Raw genomic sequence first — 18,215 nt, forward strand, 5'->3', positions numbered from 1 at the left:
ACGCAGTCAAATTTGGGATAAAATGTTAAATGTAAAAATGCCCCTAGATTATATATTTCCCACTCCCGCAGCGCCCCTTTTCCCAGCTACAACCGTCTGTCCTGCAGCTGCCTATAAAACCGTCATAGTCCGCTTGAGACGGCTGCCCCATTGTCTGCTGAGCCTGGCATGGTGCCCAGTCCACACATCATGGGTCCCCTGGCATGCTGCAGACTGACATTTCTTGATATTCCACTATTGTTCTCCAACTCCGAGCACAGACGCCAGGAATAGATGCGGAGAGCCTCCTCACAAAACAAAGAGCTCATTGGGGTCCACAATGGGGGCACGTAGCCAGTGCTTCGTAACAATGAACATCAGTAGTGGAGCTTAGGCAGGTACATCACACAATATCTAATAACCATGACAGCAAAATCCCACTAAAATATTCCAATACATCATGCATGCATATATTCCATTCATGTAATACTGCAGTGCTACAACTGCGGGCGCTAAACCAGATTCCAGCATCTACCATTGCATTGCTCAGTCATAGTTCCTATAAGATACCTCCAACTTGTACAATGAGGGGGATAGTTGCATAGCATTGCGTCTATTCTGTAGTGATAACACACTGGGCTTTTACATTGAATTACAGCTGCAAAACCTGCTCTATTGGCAACGGTACAACCCCATATCCTAAAATTAGCAAGTTTAGCTCTGCTATATCTGTATGCATGAATCATATTCATAATACAAATACGTTTGCATGTAGTTTTCCCAGATCAAAGCGTGATTTGGATAATATCTAAGGTACAGTAGGAACATGCAGATGGGGTGGGCCAAACTATTCTTATCTCCTATCACATGCTATGTTTCTCCGGAGCTCTAGACTAATCAGAAGCGCCCCCACCGCTCCAAAATGCTTTTAGTTGTCAGAATAAATTAAAGCAACGAGAGGGAGAGAGAGACGAAACAAAAAAGACCACATGCTTAATTAAAAAAAATAAATCCCCTCTTACCAACGCTAATTAATTAGCATGAAATTGCCTCCCTCCGATATGACAGCGGCTGAAGGAAATCTCGCCGCTCCGTTTGTCTCCTATTAAAAGTGTCTCGTCTGAAATTTTCCGTCAGTCTATTCCTTCTTCCGTGAGGTTTAGTATCATTTTGGGAATTTTTTTTGGGGGGTGGTATTTTTTTTCCCCCCTACTTCCTTTAATCGCTGGCTAAAAAATTCCGGGTTCCAGAGACAAATGGGAGGATTGGCAGCTGCAGTGTTCTGCTTCCGGTGCGAAGAGAAATGGTAAGCGCATCAGGAGTTGGGAGAGTGATGTGGTTGTGTGGGAAATCGGGTCACGATAGGGAACGGAGGAGGGAGAAGGAATATTAAGAGGGAAACAAGGAAGTCCACCCGGGATTGAAGGCGACTGGACTCGGAGATAAATGATTATGTTATGTTGTTTTTAGTCTCTGTGTAGACTATGCATATCAGGTTGTTATAGATCATCAGCGTCTATAACAACCTGATATGCATAGTCTACACAGAGACTAAAATGGGTAACAATGTTTTGATCTTGTGACTTTCAGGCTCCATATATCACCATCCAGTACTGCTTTGAAGCCACCATCATTTTATAGACAATCATCTTGGCTATCTCTTACATAAATTTAGCTTTCAACTGTTTAGCATATGCTTAGTTACGCAGCTTTGTCTTGTGACTGCATTGTTACTGTGTTGCTCCTGTTGGTGGAACAATCTTCTTCTCTATTACAAATCACAACCTGTTCTCATGTATCCTGAAAGCTCCATGTGATATTAGGTTGATTCACAAGATGAAGGTCATTGGTTTGAATGGTTGAGAAACCATGAAGAAGATTTCCTAAGAAAAGATAAAACAGCATCATCGGCTCATTGGTAGTGGTCTCTCAGCCAAGAAATTGTCAAACGACATTGTGTGTGTGATGGATGGAAGATCAGGAAAAGAAGTACTTCTATCCTAAAGCCTAGAAGTGGACATCCAAGCATAATATCAGAGTCACCAAGTCGGCTCATAAAAATGTCTATCAGCTTTGGCAAGACAAATACGACATTGCGTTTGGCTTTCATGCTTGGTAATAGTAAGATTGCAGATGTCCAAAGTGCAAGTATATTGCAAAGTGCAATACATAAGTCTTGAATGGTGGTCCGAAAAAGTTCAAGAAGCCTCCACTACAAAACTGTGATAAGAAGCGTGGCCTCCAGTTTGCAGATAAGTAGAAAAACTGGCCAGTAGAAGATTGGAAATGGATGATGTGGAACAATAGACGGTGATGAGTGAAAATGGGTTCGGAAGAATCAATGAAAAAAAGAGACCGAAGGATCAAGAAATTGAACCAACTGTCAAGTTTGGAGGAGGAAGTCTGATGATATGGGGTTGTTTCAGAGCCATAGGTGTGGGAAACTTGACAAGGATCGATGGTGGTCTCAATGCTGAGCTATATGTGAGTATCCTACTAGATGAGTTACTTCACACACTAGAGTACTATGGGTATTAAACCAACAACATGGTTCTCCATCAGGACAATGACCTGAAGCATGTGTTGAGTTTAGTGAAGAAATGGTTCAATGACATTGAAGTAGAGTTGCTGCAAAACCCCATAGGTCTCCAGACCTCAACCCAATGAAACACTTATGAGTAGAGTTGAAAAAAAAACTGTTTTTGTACTGAGTTGAGCAGTACCAGTACCAACCCTGGACATGTGTATAAGAGACCTAAGGTCAGATTATGGACAATTAATGCTTGCATGTGATCACAGGCATGCCCAGAAGGATTCACATAATTTTACATAACACATTTTAGTTTTTAGGAGCAACAATGCAGTTTTCCATTAGGAAAGTTCTAGAGCAACAAGTACGTTCTAAAAAATATATTGTGGTATGAGCCATAGCATGGTGTAGTCTGGAGTTTTGTTGTAAGAACAAGCCAAGGCCGGCCATTTGCTGCATGATTGAAGGTCCATTTGTTGAGTCTTGTGCAGAGGGGAGTACGAGAATCTGGTATTGGTGGTCTATCTCAAATACTAGGATGAATCAATGGACCAATGGATGTGACATCAAAGTCACTAAGAAGAAGTCCTGGGAGTGAGACCCACCAGTGATCTGATATTGTTAACTTACTGAAAGGATATACAAATCCTGGAAAACCCATGTATATGTGATAACCCCGCTATACCTAATAATACATTCATTACAGCCTGAGATACACTAATTGGAGAAAACCTTTTAGATAATTTGTAAGTAATATCATGTAGAGCTGAGAAGGAGCCAGGGAATTACCTGTCATAATATGTCTATCCAGCCTTGGGATGGGAGCCAGCTCTACCATGCACAACAATCCCTAAATATCATCACTTTGCCTAATAATATTGATATAGGAGCAGTTGGAATCCACACAGAATGAGTAAAACATGTCATCTGGCATTGTGCATCATGCTATGCCATTGTCCTTGTCAGGCTATGAATGGTGCCCTGAGGGCATCGTGCCATCTGCCTCCCAGGTCTGGGAATTGGCTATGTAGTCATATTAATACATAGAGAGTCAGACCGGAGAAGCAAAATGAACCAGAGGGCATCATATGCTCTTTATACATCGTTCATGCCTCCTGAAGAACGTGGGGGAACGGAGCAACATTAGATGCAACACAAGACTTTCCTTCTCATTGTATGTCCTTAGTACATATTTTATGTTCACTTGCATTTTTTGGGCATAGCGGCCACATTACCTTATACCAACGTCCTCCAACCCCCGCCCCCCGCTTTTTCCACTTCTAAATTTTAAAGGGAATCTATTATCAGAAATTGACCTAATAAACCACTTCCAGTAATTTGCAGGCAGCTGAACACATTCCAGATCATGTGTCTTTCATGGTCCAGTGTGGTGGGATCATCCAGAAAATGTGCTTTGAAGTAGGATGGAAGTTAGATGTATAAAGTCAGGGGGGTAGAGAGTTTTACACTGAAGTCAAACTCTCTCATTCTCTGAAAACCTCCTCCCATGTGACTGACATCAGGAGAACTGATCACTGATGTCCCTGGACGCTGGACCATCAATTACAGTGAAGAGGGTGTTCTAAGACAGGGAAAGCCTGACTTCAGTCTTAAAATCTCCACCTCCTTGACTTCATAAAACCAATGTGCATTTCGCTTCAAAGTTGATTTTCTGGATGATGCCACCACTGATATTGGTCTATGAAGCCAATTTCTGGTGACAAGTTAATATTTCTGCTTGCATACATCTTATATTCACTGATGCCTATTACTATGATGCAAGTTATAAGAGCTTTTTTTTGTTTCATTGTTGACATGTCTCTTACTTATTGTACTATATATTGTGTATTGTGTTATATATTGTGTCCATTTAGTTTTCTTCTGTAGCAATTATCTTAGAGTATAGAAGCATAGGGGGTGACTGGGGTGCATCCGAAGATATTGGTGCCCTCTCTCTGTTCTCCACACTCTCCTCTCTTATGACCATGGGTTTTATCCTTCAAAAAACATGTTCCTAGCCAATTTTCTGCACCTAAGGCAACTTATCCCCAAGAAATCTGCCTGAGCAAAGGTACCCAGCCTTCCTATTTTTTGCTAAGGGGTGTTTAATTTTGGCTACTCCTTAAAGGAAATCTACCATTTTCTTTTACGCATTATGAAGCAAACATACCTTGAGAATGTTGTAGCTACACTGATGCAGAAACATATCTTTTGTTATCAGTGAACCGAGGGGCTTTGCTGAAAAAATAATTATAAATTTATAATAATTAGGCTCTGTCACTCCTGTTTCTGGCTCGGCACTTCTCCTCTTACCCTAATTATGCACTACTTCAGAGAATGATGTATTCACTGTGTTGTCTCTGTCAGGCAGAAGTAATCAATCGCTGTACCATCCCCCAAATGCTGTGTATGAGTCGTGCAGCACAGGTTGATTAGTCCTGTCTGGACAGTTCAGGTAGCTCCTGGTAATGTGTTTTTGTATGGCAGCCAGCAGCACCCAGCTTTCCCAAGGTCATGAATTGTTTTTTGAGCAACACTCGGATCATGGATTAAACAAGGTATGTTTCTGCATCAGTGTATCTACAGCAGTCTCAAGGTATGTTTAATTCATAACGCATGAAATCAAAGGGTAGATTTCCTTTAATGCCTGTATGCTTACCAGTTCCAAGCTGTACAGACCAAAAACATATAAGAGCTAAACATAAATTACATCTACCACCAGGATGAAGGGTTATAAACCAAACACACTGACATACTGGTGTGTTCCCCTATGGAATGATCTGCTCTTTAAGCTTCTTATGGCCTCGTTTTGAAGAAAAATAGGCTTTGTAAATTATGCAAATGGCCCTGAGGGACTCTAGGCTCCATTAACACAGAGCCTCACATAGTCTGTTATATGGTGTACATACATAGGACTGTGCTATTTCCACCCTGTATACTATGTTATATAAGTCATAATAATAATAAATAACATTATACAATATTTTGGTGGGATAGTAAAATTTGTTATGGTAGTCTATGTATGTAATTACGATTACACATGATGCATTATGGGTCATGGAGGGTCCCACTCTGGTACCCAGCAATATTAAAAAAAGAGCCACCTTTGCGGTTGCAAGTAATTAGAAGAGGGTTGTGCAATCATGTATGGGCAAGGGTGCACCAGTCATGAGGCGAGGTGAGCCTCTTGCCTTAGGCAGAGCCACCTGCAACAAGATGAGGGGCAGCATTAGGGGTGCAGTTATCTGCTACAAAGCAGGACCTGATGCTTAAAGATAGCGTTTCTTCACACCTGATGTCAGCAGGGTTATAAGACACTAAATGGAGAACCCACTTACAAAAGAAAATAACCTGATGTATTACTATTGGATGCAGGTCCGGCTCAAGGGTTCAGTAGGCCCCTGGGCGACAGAGCCTTAGTAGAGCTCACATGGTGCCATTAAAAATTCTGAAACTAGCAGTCTCCCGTTCCCTAAAATATTCCATACTATATTATACCAAACAGCCCCCTTATCAGGGCCGCATCTGCCATGAGGCGAGATGAAAATCTCGCCTCAGGCGGCAGAATGCGGGTCCCTGTAAAGGGCGGCGAAATTCGCCGCTCTAAAGTGGGCGATTCGGGCGTCCATTAACGCCCGAATCGCCCACCAGTTAAATAAATCGCGCCTGTCTCTTTAAGACACAGGCGCGATTTATATGCGGAGCGACGCAGTGCCTTTCCGGCAGCTGCGTCGCTCCGTTCTAATCAGTGACACAGGCGTCATGACGTCATGCGCCTGTGTCACTGTGCGGAGCGGCGGCTGCGAGAAGAGCCGCGTGAAGACGGGACCCGCGCGCCGAGGGAGCAACCGCCTGCAGGTGAGTGTGATTTTTATTATTTTTCATTTACTGTCATTTATTTTATGTGGGGGAGTTATATGTGGCCATAATTGATGTATACCGGGGGGGGTATACATTACATGGGGCCAGAATTATTTTATACTGGGGGGGGGGGGGGTACTGTATATATTGTATGGGTCCAGAATTATTTTATCCTGGGGGGGGGGGTACTGTATATATTTTATGGGGCCAGAATTGCTTTATACTGGGGGGGGGGCACTGTATATATTTTATGGGGCCAGAATTGCTTTATACTGGGGGGGGGGGGGCACTGTATCAGAATTGCTTTATACTGGGGGGATGCAGTATATATTATATGGGGCCAGATTCATTTAAACTGGGGCGGGGGGGGGGGGGGGTGCTCTATATATTATATGGGGCCAGAATAATTTTATACCGGGGGGCTGTATATATTGTATGAGGCCAGATTATTCTTTTCCTGGGGGGGTTATATATTTATATGGGTCCAGATTTCAGCTGGGGACTGTATATGGGGTACAGTATATTACTAAGCTGGGGGCTGTATATGGGATACAGTATATTACTAAGCTGGGGGGCTGTATATGGGGTACAGTATATTACTAAGCTGGGGGGATGTATATGGGGTACAGTATATTACTAAGCTGGGGGCTGTATATGGGATACAGTATATTACTAAGCTGGGGGCTGTATATGGGGTACAGTATATTACTAAGCTGGGGCTGTATATGGGATGCAGTATATTACTAAGCTGGGGGATGTATATGGGGTACAGTATATTACTAAGCTGGGGGATGTATATGGGATACAGTATATTACTAAGCTGGGAGGCTGTATATGGAGTACAGTATATTACTAAGCTGGGGGGATGTATATGGGATACAGTATATTACTAAGCTGGGGGCTGTATATGGGATACAGTATATTACTAAGCTGGGAGGCTGTATATGGGATACAGTATATTACTAAGCTGGGAGGCTGTATATGGAGTACAGTATATTACTAAGCTGGGGGGATGTATATGGGATACAGTATATTACTAAGCTGGGGGCTGTATATGGGATACATATATTACTAAGCTGGGGGGATGTATATGGGATACATATATTACTAAGCTGGGGGGATGTATAAGGGATACAGTATATTACTAAGCTGGGGGGCTGTATATGGGATACAGTATATTACTAAGCTGGGGGATGTATATGGGGTACAGTATATTACTAAGCTGGGGCTGTATATGGGATGCAGTATATTACTAAGCTGGGGGATGTATATGGGGTACAGTATATTGCTAAGCTGGGGGGCTGTATATGGGATACAGTATATTACTAAGCTGGGGGGCTGTATATGGGATACAGTATATTACTAAGCTGGGGGATGTATATGGGATACAGTATATTACTAAGCTGGGGGGCTGTATATGGGATACAGTATATTACTAAGCTGGGGGATGTATATGGGATACAGTATATTACTAAGCTGGGGGGCTGTATATGGGGTACAGTATATTACTAAGCTGGGGGCTGTATATGGGATACAGTATATTACTAAGCTGGGGGGGCTGTATATGGGGTACAGCATATTACTAAGCTGGGGGATGTATATGGGGTACAGTATATTACTAAGCTGGGGGGCTGTATATGGGATACAGTATATTACTAAGCTGGGGGGGCTGTATATGGGGTACAGCATATTACTAAGCTGGGGGATGTATATGGGGTACAGTATATTACTAAGCTGGGGGCTGTATATGGGATACAGTATATTACTAAGCTGGGGGATGTATATGGGGTACAGTATATTACTAAGCTGGGGGCTGTATATGGGATACAGTATATTACTAAGCTGGGGGGATGTATATGGGATACAGTATATTACTAAGCTGGGGGCTGTATATGGGATACAGTATATTACTAAGCTGGGGGGCTGTATATGGGGTACAGTATATTACTAAGCTGGGGGGATGTATATGGGGTACAGTATATTACTAAGCTGGGGGGATGTATATGGGGTACAGTATATTACTAAGCTGGAGGGCTGTATATGGGATACAGTATATTACTAAGCTGGGGGTGTATATGGGATACAGTATATTACTAAGCTGGGAGGCTGTATATGGGATACAGTATATTACTAAGCTGGGGGCTGTATATGGGATACAGTATATTACTAAGCTGGGGGGATGTGTATGGGGTACAGTATATTACTAAGCTGGGGGCTGTATATGGGATACAGTATATTACTAAGCTGGGGGCTGTATATGGGGTACAGTATATTACTAAGCTGGGGGCTGTATATGGGGTACAGTATATTACTAAGCTGGGGGATGTATATGGGGTACAGTATATTACTAAGCTGGGGGGCTGTATATGGGGTACAGTATATTACTAAGCTGGGGGGATGTATATGGGATACAGTATATTACTAAGCTGGGGGGGCTGTATATGGGATACAGTATATTACTAAGCTGGGGGCTGTATATGGGATACAGTATATTACTAAGCTGGGGGGATTTGTATGGGGTACAGTATATTACTAAGCTGGGAGGCTGTATATGGGGTACAGCATATTACTAAGCTGGGGGGCTGTATATGGGATACAGTATATTACTAAGCTGGGGGGATGTATATGGGATACAGTATATTACTAAGCTGGGGGATGTATATGGGGTACAGTATATTACTAAGCTGGGGGGCTGTATATGGCGTACAGTATATTACTAAGCTGGGGGGATGTATATGGGATACAGTATATTACTAAGCTGGGGGGGCTGTATATGGGATACAGTATATTACTAAGCTGGGGGCTGTATATGGGATACAGTATATTACTAAGCTGGGGGGATGTGTATGGGGTACAGTATATTACTAAGCTGGGGGGCTGTATATGGGATACAGTATATTACTAAGCTGGGGGATGTATATGGGATACAGTATATTACTAAGCTGGGGGGCTGTATATGGGGTACAGTATATTACTAAGCTGGGGGATGTATATGGGGTACAGTATATTACTAAGCTGGGAGGATGTATATGGGGTACAGTATATTACTAAGCTGGGGGCTGTATATGGGATACAGTATATTACTAAGCTGGGGGGCTGTATATGGGGTACAGTATATTACTAAGCTGGGAGACTGTATATGGGATACAGTATATTACTAAGCTGGGGGGCTGTATATGGGGTACAGTATATTACTAAGCTGGGAGGGGGCTGTATATGGGATACAGTATATTACTAAGCTGGGGGGGCTGTATATGGGGTACAGCATATTACTAAGCTGGGGCTGTATATGGGATACAGTATATTACTAAGCTGGGGGGCTGTATGTTAGGGGGTGCTATATATTCACATTGGTCAGGGGAGCACTGTATGTAAAATCATGTAACATAATAACAGGGTGGGATATATTAGTTATAGGATACAATAGATTACTTTGCATCATTTAAACTAAATGTTAGGGGTCTGTATTAATAAATTGGGGGTGTTGTATATTGATTGGTGCTGTGTATGCTATAATTCCAGTAGAATATATATAATGAAGGGATGTTTTATATGTGTGGAGAGTGCGGTCAGTTGTGTTGTGAGAGGTATATACTTCATACTGTAAGTGACTGTGGTATTTTTAGGGACGCAGTGTGGAGATACTGCACGGAGCTGAAGATATCTGCCCGTGAATTCACCTGTGATACGTCATGGATTGGAGAACCCAGAATAAAGTCCTCCTGATGGAAGAGATTGTCATCTATAAGGTACTTGATGTCACTAATGCCTCTCAGATCCTGTAGTCAGTCACACAGTGTCAGGGAGCTGTCTGTAGGGATGTTAATTGTTAGTAAAGTTTTCAGCATTTACTTAACAGGGAGCGGGGGGGGGGGGCAGCATTTTAATATTCGCCTCAGGCAGCAAATATGCTAGAATCGGCCCTGCCCCTTATGGTTACTTTATATAAGGCCCCCTCACCCCCTATGGATTCATCAGATACAACCCCCTCTTCCCCATGGATTCCTTATGCACAGCCTTACGTGGGCCCCCCCAGCAGCCCTGGGCCCCGGCACTCACCCGGGTATGCCCAGTGCAGGCGCCAGCCATGATTGGATGGGCCGGAGAGGGCGCCATTCTATAGCTCGCCCCCGGCAGGAGAGGGTTTAGGTTCACCCCTGTGTATGGGAACGAGTTCATCAGCCCTGTAGAGGTTATGTTACACTATAGGCAAGTTTCCATATGGATGTATTGTCCAAAATAATACATAGTCTTCCCCATGGACACACAATGGACTTTTAATATCACACCAATATGTACTACATAGGTCAGGGTGTAGATCTATTGTGTTTGGAGGTCATTGCCAGGTGGTAGGAGGCTATTTATTGCCATATATTGTGATAAATAGCTTAGGAAGCCATCGTGCTGCCTGTGATAGATGACGGCGGAGGCCGGGGTAGACATCATTGACCATTTACCTCCACAGCAAGTTCTACTGAAATACATACATGTACATACCATACAAATGAAACCAGAGGAGCAGAAGAAGCAGAATATGAAACCCTAATAACTAAGGCCAGGATCTATCTCACTATTCCTGGCTTCCAAATACATGTCCTCATGTATATGATGACTCCACTCCAGATAGCGCCATTTTACATTTCTTATGCAGAATATGCAGCCAAAAGACAAGAAAAATCTAAATTCCCCTTTCAGTTGGTGGAGCACGTGCGGGCGCACATAGAGATCCGTGAATTGTCAGTGTGGATTTCTGTAATTGCTGAATTATACAGATGTATCTAATAGCGCCTATTACTATGTGCATAACACGCAACGACTAGCGGCGCATCGCAAGGTGCGCCAGGCAGATAATGGATTCATGTCTGCGATAAACACGCAGCGTCTGGGCCCTGCCTGAGGAACGTCTCATTGCTTCAAGTCACTTTAACGTTTTCATTGCCAGAAGAAAAAAAGGGAATTGTACCGGAACAGTCAAAAGTCAAAATTGTCAAATTCTTACGTTACTGTTGATAGATTGTAAGCTCTTGTGAGCAGGGCCCAAAATGATTATTATTACTGGAAATATTTTCACAGTTAATAAACAATTTTAGAAAATTGGCCTAATGTATATAATTTACGTAATACATGTGGAAAAATGGCCATCATACAGTGGCATACAGGGCCACCACTAGGACGTTTGACCAACAAATTTTGTGGGAAGACCCCTCCCCCAAAGATGAATACAGTAATCTGGCCCTGTGTGCACAGTAAATTCCCTGCACCTGAGAAGAGAGAAAGCTTTTCTGTGACTTGGGGCCCCCTGAACACAGTCACAGTAACCCCCGGGGTTTTTCCGCTGTGTACAATGTGTTAAAGGTTTAGCAAAAGTGCAGACCAAGACAAGACCGTCTTATACCGCGCCAGATTTAATTTAAGCCTGACATACTGTAAGACTGTCTAGTCATCCTTTATACCTCTTAGTTGCATTTATAACCCTTAGGCCACCGGGGCACACAGTAGTAAAATGTAACTTTTATTAGAAATTCATTTAAGAACAACAGACTGGGAGGTAGTAAACTTGAACACAAAGGGACAGATTTACTCACCCGATCCATTTGCGATCCAGCGGCGCGTTCTCTGCGCTGGATTCGGGTCCGGCCGGGATTCATCAAGGCAGTTCCTCCGACGTCCACCAGGTGGCGCTGCTGCGCTGAAGTTCCCTGAAATGCACTGAAGTTCACGATCCTATCCTGGATGAAGGTGAGTGCAAGCTCCGCGACACAATTTCCTTTTTTAAATGCGGCGGTCTTTCCGAATCCGTCAGGTTTTTGTTCGGCCACGCCGCTCGATTTCCGTCGCGTGCATGCCGGTGCCGATGCGCCACAATCCGATCGCCTGTGCCAAAATCCCGGGGCACTTCAGGTACAATCGGCGCAAATCGGAAATATTCGGGTAACACGTCGGGAAAACGCGAATCGGGCCCTTGTAAATGACCCCCAAAATTTCCCAATAAGGCACTTTAAAACAGACCCGTAATATAAAACAGAGTTATAAACTCTAACAAACATCCCCACCAGAATAAAAAGCAAAGGGACAGCTTCACCGGTGGCACGGGCAAGAGGAAGCAGCACGCCCAGGCGCCAGCTTATAAACCCAAGGGGAGGGGAAACAACAGAAAAGGGGAGGAGAACCCAACAACTGAGCACTACACCCCTTAAAGTGCAAACGCCACAATAAACTCTTAAGTGCAACTCCTGGACACCCCCAGTCAGAGGGCACCCTCCATATTCAGTCGGGGGTGCACTCAGTGTGAAATACACAATGGGCAGTGACTGGGAAGTCGGATGCAGCAGGATTGGGATGCTCAATTGGCGTTCATTAAGAACTAATGCTAGAGGGATTGATCAGTTCCCTCTCTTATAGCAGCCGATACAATGATGAGCATCTATAAGTGGGTGAGAATTATTCTCAAAATCATCCCAGCACTTCCTGCTATATTCAACACTATATTCTTAGCATTTATCCTCTACACTGCCCATTGCTAGATAAAATGTATTGCTCAACCAGACCCTCCCGACATGTTTCGCCAAAGTCAGCCCTAAACCCCTGATGACGCCAGTTTCGGCGAAACATGTCGGGAGGGTTTGGTTGAGCAATACATTTTAACTAGCAATGGGCAGCGTAGAGCAATACATTGTATCGGCTGCTATAAGAGAGGTAACTGATCAATCTTAATGAACGCCAATTGAGCATCCCAATCGTGCTGCATCCGACTTCCCAGTCACTGCCCATTGTGTATTTCAACACATTTCAGTCCTGTTGTTCTTAAATGAATTTCTAATAAAAGTTACATTTTACTACTGTGTGCCCGGGTGGCCTAAGGGTTATTTTTGGTCGCATGTCTAGCAACTATGAGTCTTTTCCAATACTTTAATTGATACCCCAGCCACCTTAGGCCTTAACAATACTTTTGGGTCCAAAGTGTGTCATTTTCTCCCCTTCGGCCTGAATTGTAGGTTGCCTTTTTGTTTTTTCAAATGTTAGTTGCATTTATAGCACAAAACTGAGCCAAAATTCTGTCTCATTTGCATAATTCCTGGTGCACACCCCACTTTAAGTGCAGCCACGCCCCTTTTTCTGACACCATGCTTTTTGGTCGTTCTAAAAATTCCAGGGCTCCAGCGATGAAAAGAATAATATACTCCCTGCTCTGACACTATGCATGGCACCTCACTGGACGAAAGCGCCCCAGCACCGGCAGCACAATGACAACATCGCATCGCCAGCGCTGGCCGCCTTTATTGCATGTATAAAAGTTTTTTACATTTTTTTTATCCTGCACTGCCATAAAAAGGGAGAATGGATTTATGAAGAAGGTGAAAAGAAGGACATTCATTAGGAGGTGACAATCATTGTCAGGGGGCAAAATAGGAGACATTAGTTATGGGGCAGAAGAGGGGGCATTGAATGAGGGCAATTATTAACTATGGGGACATTCATTAAACATGGGTGCAAAAGAGGTGCTATTTATTAAAAACAGGAGGAAAAGAGGGGGCATTTATTAAGAATGGGTGCAAAAGAGGGGACATTCATTAAAGGGGTTTTCCCACGAACGAAAGTTAAGCCCTATCCACGGGATAGGGCCTAACTTGCTGACCAGTGGTGGTCTCAGTGCTGCGGACCCCTTGTCACTCCTTCAGACTAATGGAGCAGAAAAGGGGAAATTAAGAATGGGGGGCCTAAGAGGGGACATTAATTAAGAATGGGGGGCCTAAGAGGGGACATTAATTAAGAATGGGGTCAAAAGAGGGAGTATAATATATATTTTTTGTCTTTTGTTGCAGTAATGGTGGTCACAGTTGGGGGGGGGGCCCTAGTTATGCCACTGCCCACAAGTTAAGGGGTTGTGTCTTGTGCACCTTATAAACTTTGAAAACATATCTGTCCTGTATACCAGCAAATTTTGAGAAGATTCCATTTTTTATCTTCATGCTAATAATCTTTTCAGTGCACTAGAGGAGGGGCCATGTCTGGCACTAGTAGTTCCTCACAACACTGTTTAGTACAATGAATGACATTTATATTTGGGAAGAAGGGGGTAAATGAAGAAAACAGCAAATTTGCTCCACCCCTCCGGCGCACTAAACAGCTAATTTGCATAAAAACAGAAACAGGATTTTCTATGAAATTACCGATCACTGATAAATTGGAAAGATATGTCTGGTAAGCTTATAAAGTAGCCTACAAAATGTTGGTTTTACTTGTGGGGTTATTTTGGAGCTGGTAGACTCCCTTTATAGGGCTGTGAGGTGACCTAAAGTATAAGATAATCGATCACATTGCATCAAGTGGGTTTTTTTCCCCCATACGTTATAATTTAAATTTCAGTTAACATCTCAATTGGTCCATAATGGGGAAAACTTTCCCAAATCCAAATATGACTTTCCTCCCCCAGATACCAGATCTAGCCCCATCTAGTGGTTCAAATTATGCTTCTAATTATGGTTTTCAAGTTGTACAGCATTTTACTAGTAAAATTAGGAATGTTCTCTAATTGATCAATTGGCTAAAACATGGAGAAGGACCTGTAAAATAAAAGTAAATTGTCTACCAATGGTAGCTGACTTTGAATATGAAGTCAAATGTGTCCAACTCTTAAAAATGTAAACAGGGACCAAGATTTAAAGGAAGCCCAGCACCTCCCTTAGGCATTATAATCTGTCTGCAGCATCTTATAGAGAATTGCGCTATTATTTTAAAAATACCTTTATTATTTGTGTCCATTATGCAGTTTCTAAGAAATTCCCAATTTAATTCATATGCTAATGAGACACTTGGTGCACAACTCCCCTCTCTGTCATAGAAGCAGGAGATTAGTCTTGTGGTCCTGAGGAGACACTGGCAGAACAAGGAAATTATTTAGCAGTGATCCAGGTGAGGAGGACACACCCAAGATGCAGCAACTGCCTCATTAGCATATGGATTAAAATGGGAATTTCTCGATAATGGACAGAAATAATATAAGGATTTTTGGAATTGCAGTGCATTGCTCTACAACATGCTGCCAGCAGATTAGTGGAGGTTTTGGACTCCCTTTAAAACGTGATAAAATGCTGACCAGTAGGAGTGCAACTACTCAGGACGAGGAGGTTTAGGTTCGTTGAAGGGGTGTAAAAGCAGGTCAATCATGTGTTATGGGATTGTCTATGAGATCGCTGTTTATAGCAGAGTACAGGGCTTCCAGCAATCTTCTGTACACCCTGGGAGGGGCAAGATACCAACTTGGTATCCAATGAGAGAGCATTAAAGAAAAAATTTGACGGAGCTACAAAGGAAAATTTTTTCCCTTAGAATCCATCTTTTTTTTACTTTACAATAGTGGATGTAATTTGTGGCCTTTGTCACTTCATGATGCATGGATGTATTGACTCTATTACATACTCCTGTAAGTTCTAATTTATGTGCTGTCCATTATCTCCAGTCATTTTTGCTGTAATGATGGAGCCCTTGGCGGAAACTATTAGGACTCATTCTGAAATGACAGGTATTTCAGTGGGAGGAGGGAAACATATAATTTCCTTAAATCATCATTACCTGTTATGACCCCGAAAAAGTCACTGTTTAATACGTTACAAATTTTAAAGCAATTCTCAAAGATGTCGTATTATTATAAATTGAATATGAAGAAGTCAGTAGCTCTCCCAATAAATATATTTCACCCAAAGTATGAGATCACCAATTCTCTAGGCATAATTTGGAGACCAGAAGGAATAAAATATTTAGGTGTCTCATGGTGTTCATCGATAAATGAAACAGTCAAAAACAATTTAAGATCTTAAATCTTTAAATCTTGAAGCTGATTTTGTGAGATTAGGGGAAAATATGCAAAGTTTTCCAGGATGGGATAAGGAAAACCACACTACTTAGTTACCTTGTAAGGCAGCTCCCTTGACATCAAGCATGACCTTCAGGAAGCCTTATGACATGATGCAGGATCAAAACAAAACCAGTATATCTATTTCAAAAGTAACAGACTCCCAACTATAGACAGTCAAACCAGTTCCTTACACTGTACTGAGGAGACCCAACCAGATCCAAACAGTGCTGTCTACAGTTGGGAGTCTGTTCCTTCTGGAATAGATATACTGGTTTAGTTTTAATCCCGCATCATGTCATTAGGATTCCTGAAGGTCATGCTTGATGTCAAGGGAGCTGCCTTACAAGGGAGCTAAAAGAGGCATGGTTTTCCTTCTCCCATCCTGGAAAACTTTGCATATTTTCCCAGAATCCCCTAGTGGAGCGTCCATGGTTGTAAGACTCCAAACACCTGCACAGCGGCTAGAATCCAATACTGTAAAATGATGGCTCTGCCAAGGATTTTGTATATCTTCCATTGCATACAGGTGGAAATTTCTAAGAATGCTATAAAGGAATTCCAGAGATATTACTAAATAATTTAGTATGGAATAACAAACGACCCCGGGTGGTGAAAGCAAATCTGTATTATTCTTTCAGGAAGGGAGATATGGCAATGCCAAATATTGAAACATATTATAGGGCGGACTCCCTGGATGCATTGAGACAGTGCTGGAACCTAGTAGCAAAACATAAATGGATGGAAATAGAAGAGAGTACTTTTGAATGGAGATCAGTTAGAGTAATAATGGAAGTATTATGTCTGGGGGTCTTAACACCTCTCCCAAGTACAGGCAGTCCCCAGGTTACATACAAGATAGGGTCTGTAGGTTTGTTCTTAAGTTGAATTTGTATGTAAGTCGGAACTGTATACTTTATCATTGTAATCCCAGCCAGAACTTTTTTGGTCTCTGTGACAATTGGATTTTAAAAATTTTGGGTTGTCATAAGAATCAGGATTAACACTAAAGCTTCATTACAGACACCAGTAATAACTGTTACTGCCGTTTATTGTAGTCTAGGACTAAAGTACAGTAAATTACCAACATCCAGAGGTCCATTTGTAACTAGGGGGCGTATGTAAGTCGAGTGTTCTTAAGTAGGGGACCGCCTGTATACCTACACTCCAACATGCTTTGGAAACTTGGAAAGACATGGCTGGTAGTAGAAGCCTAAATAGAGGTCAAATGTCCATTTGAGTTCTGGAATATCTCATCCCTAATTGAAATTAGACCGTTGGGTTGAAAAGGGAATAGCTAGACTAGACGATCTTTTTGAAGGTATAGTTCTAAAATGTTTTGCATGTTTAAAGACCCAATTTGATCTTCCCAATCGGGTCTTTTTTCCAATATCTCCAAATAAGAAGTATCTTATTGGAGAAGAAAAAGAATAGTAGACGGTCCCTGTGGCCCTTTAGAAGTCTATTTGATGTCACAGAGAAAAGAACAGGGGGTATATCAATGGCATATGGTATCCTTAATGCCCCCCCAAAAATTGGGTTATATGCCAAATGCCAAATATGATTTCACGCAGTGGACAGCCCAATCCCCCACTTGTATAAACCATCTAGAGCAGATAAAAAAGATGCATTTCAGATGGTATCTCACAGTGCAAAGACTTACAAATGGAGAAATCAGACCATATAAATAAAGGAGAACTTTGATTCAAGTCTTTTACGTCTTCTGCTATCTACCTCCAATATTTTACTATATACTGTACAGTTACATGCAGACACTACAGTGAGTTGGACCCTGATAGTGGGGGTCCCATCTGTTATACATTTATGTGCCATCCTGATAACAATATAGTCTAGTCCTGCTCCTAAATTTCATGGGACCCATCAGGAATAACACTATGATTAAGTAGAATTGCATTAGATTAATCATAAGAGATTATTGCCCCCTCCCCCAATAAAATCATCTTTTTTTCAGCAAAATGAGCATTTCCTGCC

At 42.3% G+C, this 18,215-nt stretch overlaps 1 protein-coding gene across 3 annotated transcripts in view; it reads right to left on the reverse strand.

Annotated features, from left to right (window-relative positions):
• The window catches only part of TNRC6C (trinucleotide repeat containing adaptor 6C), a 159,645-nt gene extending 158,413 nt beyond the window's left edge, over positions 1-1,232 (reverse strand). For all 3 annotated transcript variants that reach the window (XM_072111986.1, XM_072111985.1, XM_072111984.1), the window contains exon 1: positions 1,002-1,232. The gene's annotated coding sequence lies outside the window, so the exon portion shown is untranslated. The remainder of the gene's footprint in view (positions 1-1,001) is intronic.
• Positions 1,233-18,215: the final 16,983 nt, after the last annotated feature.

This window comes from Engystomops pustulosus, chromosome 6 (assembly GCF_040894005.1).
Source record: "Engystomops pustulosus chromosome 6, aEngPut4.maternal, whole genome shotgun sequence".
In the NCBI taxonomy this organism is placed as follows: domain Eukaryota; kingdom Metazoa; phylum Chordata; class Amphibia; order Anura; family Leptodactylidae; genus Engystomops; species Engystomops pustulosus.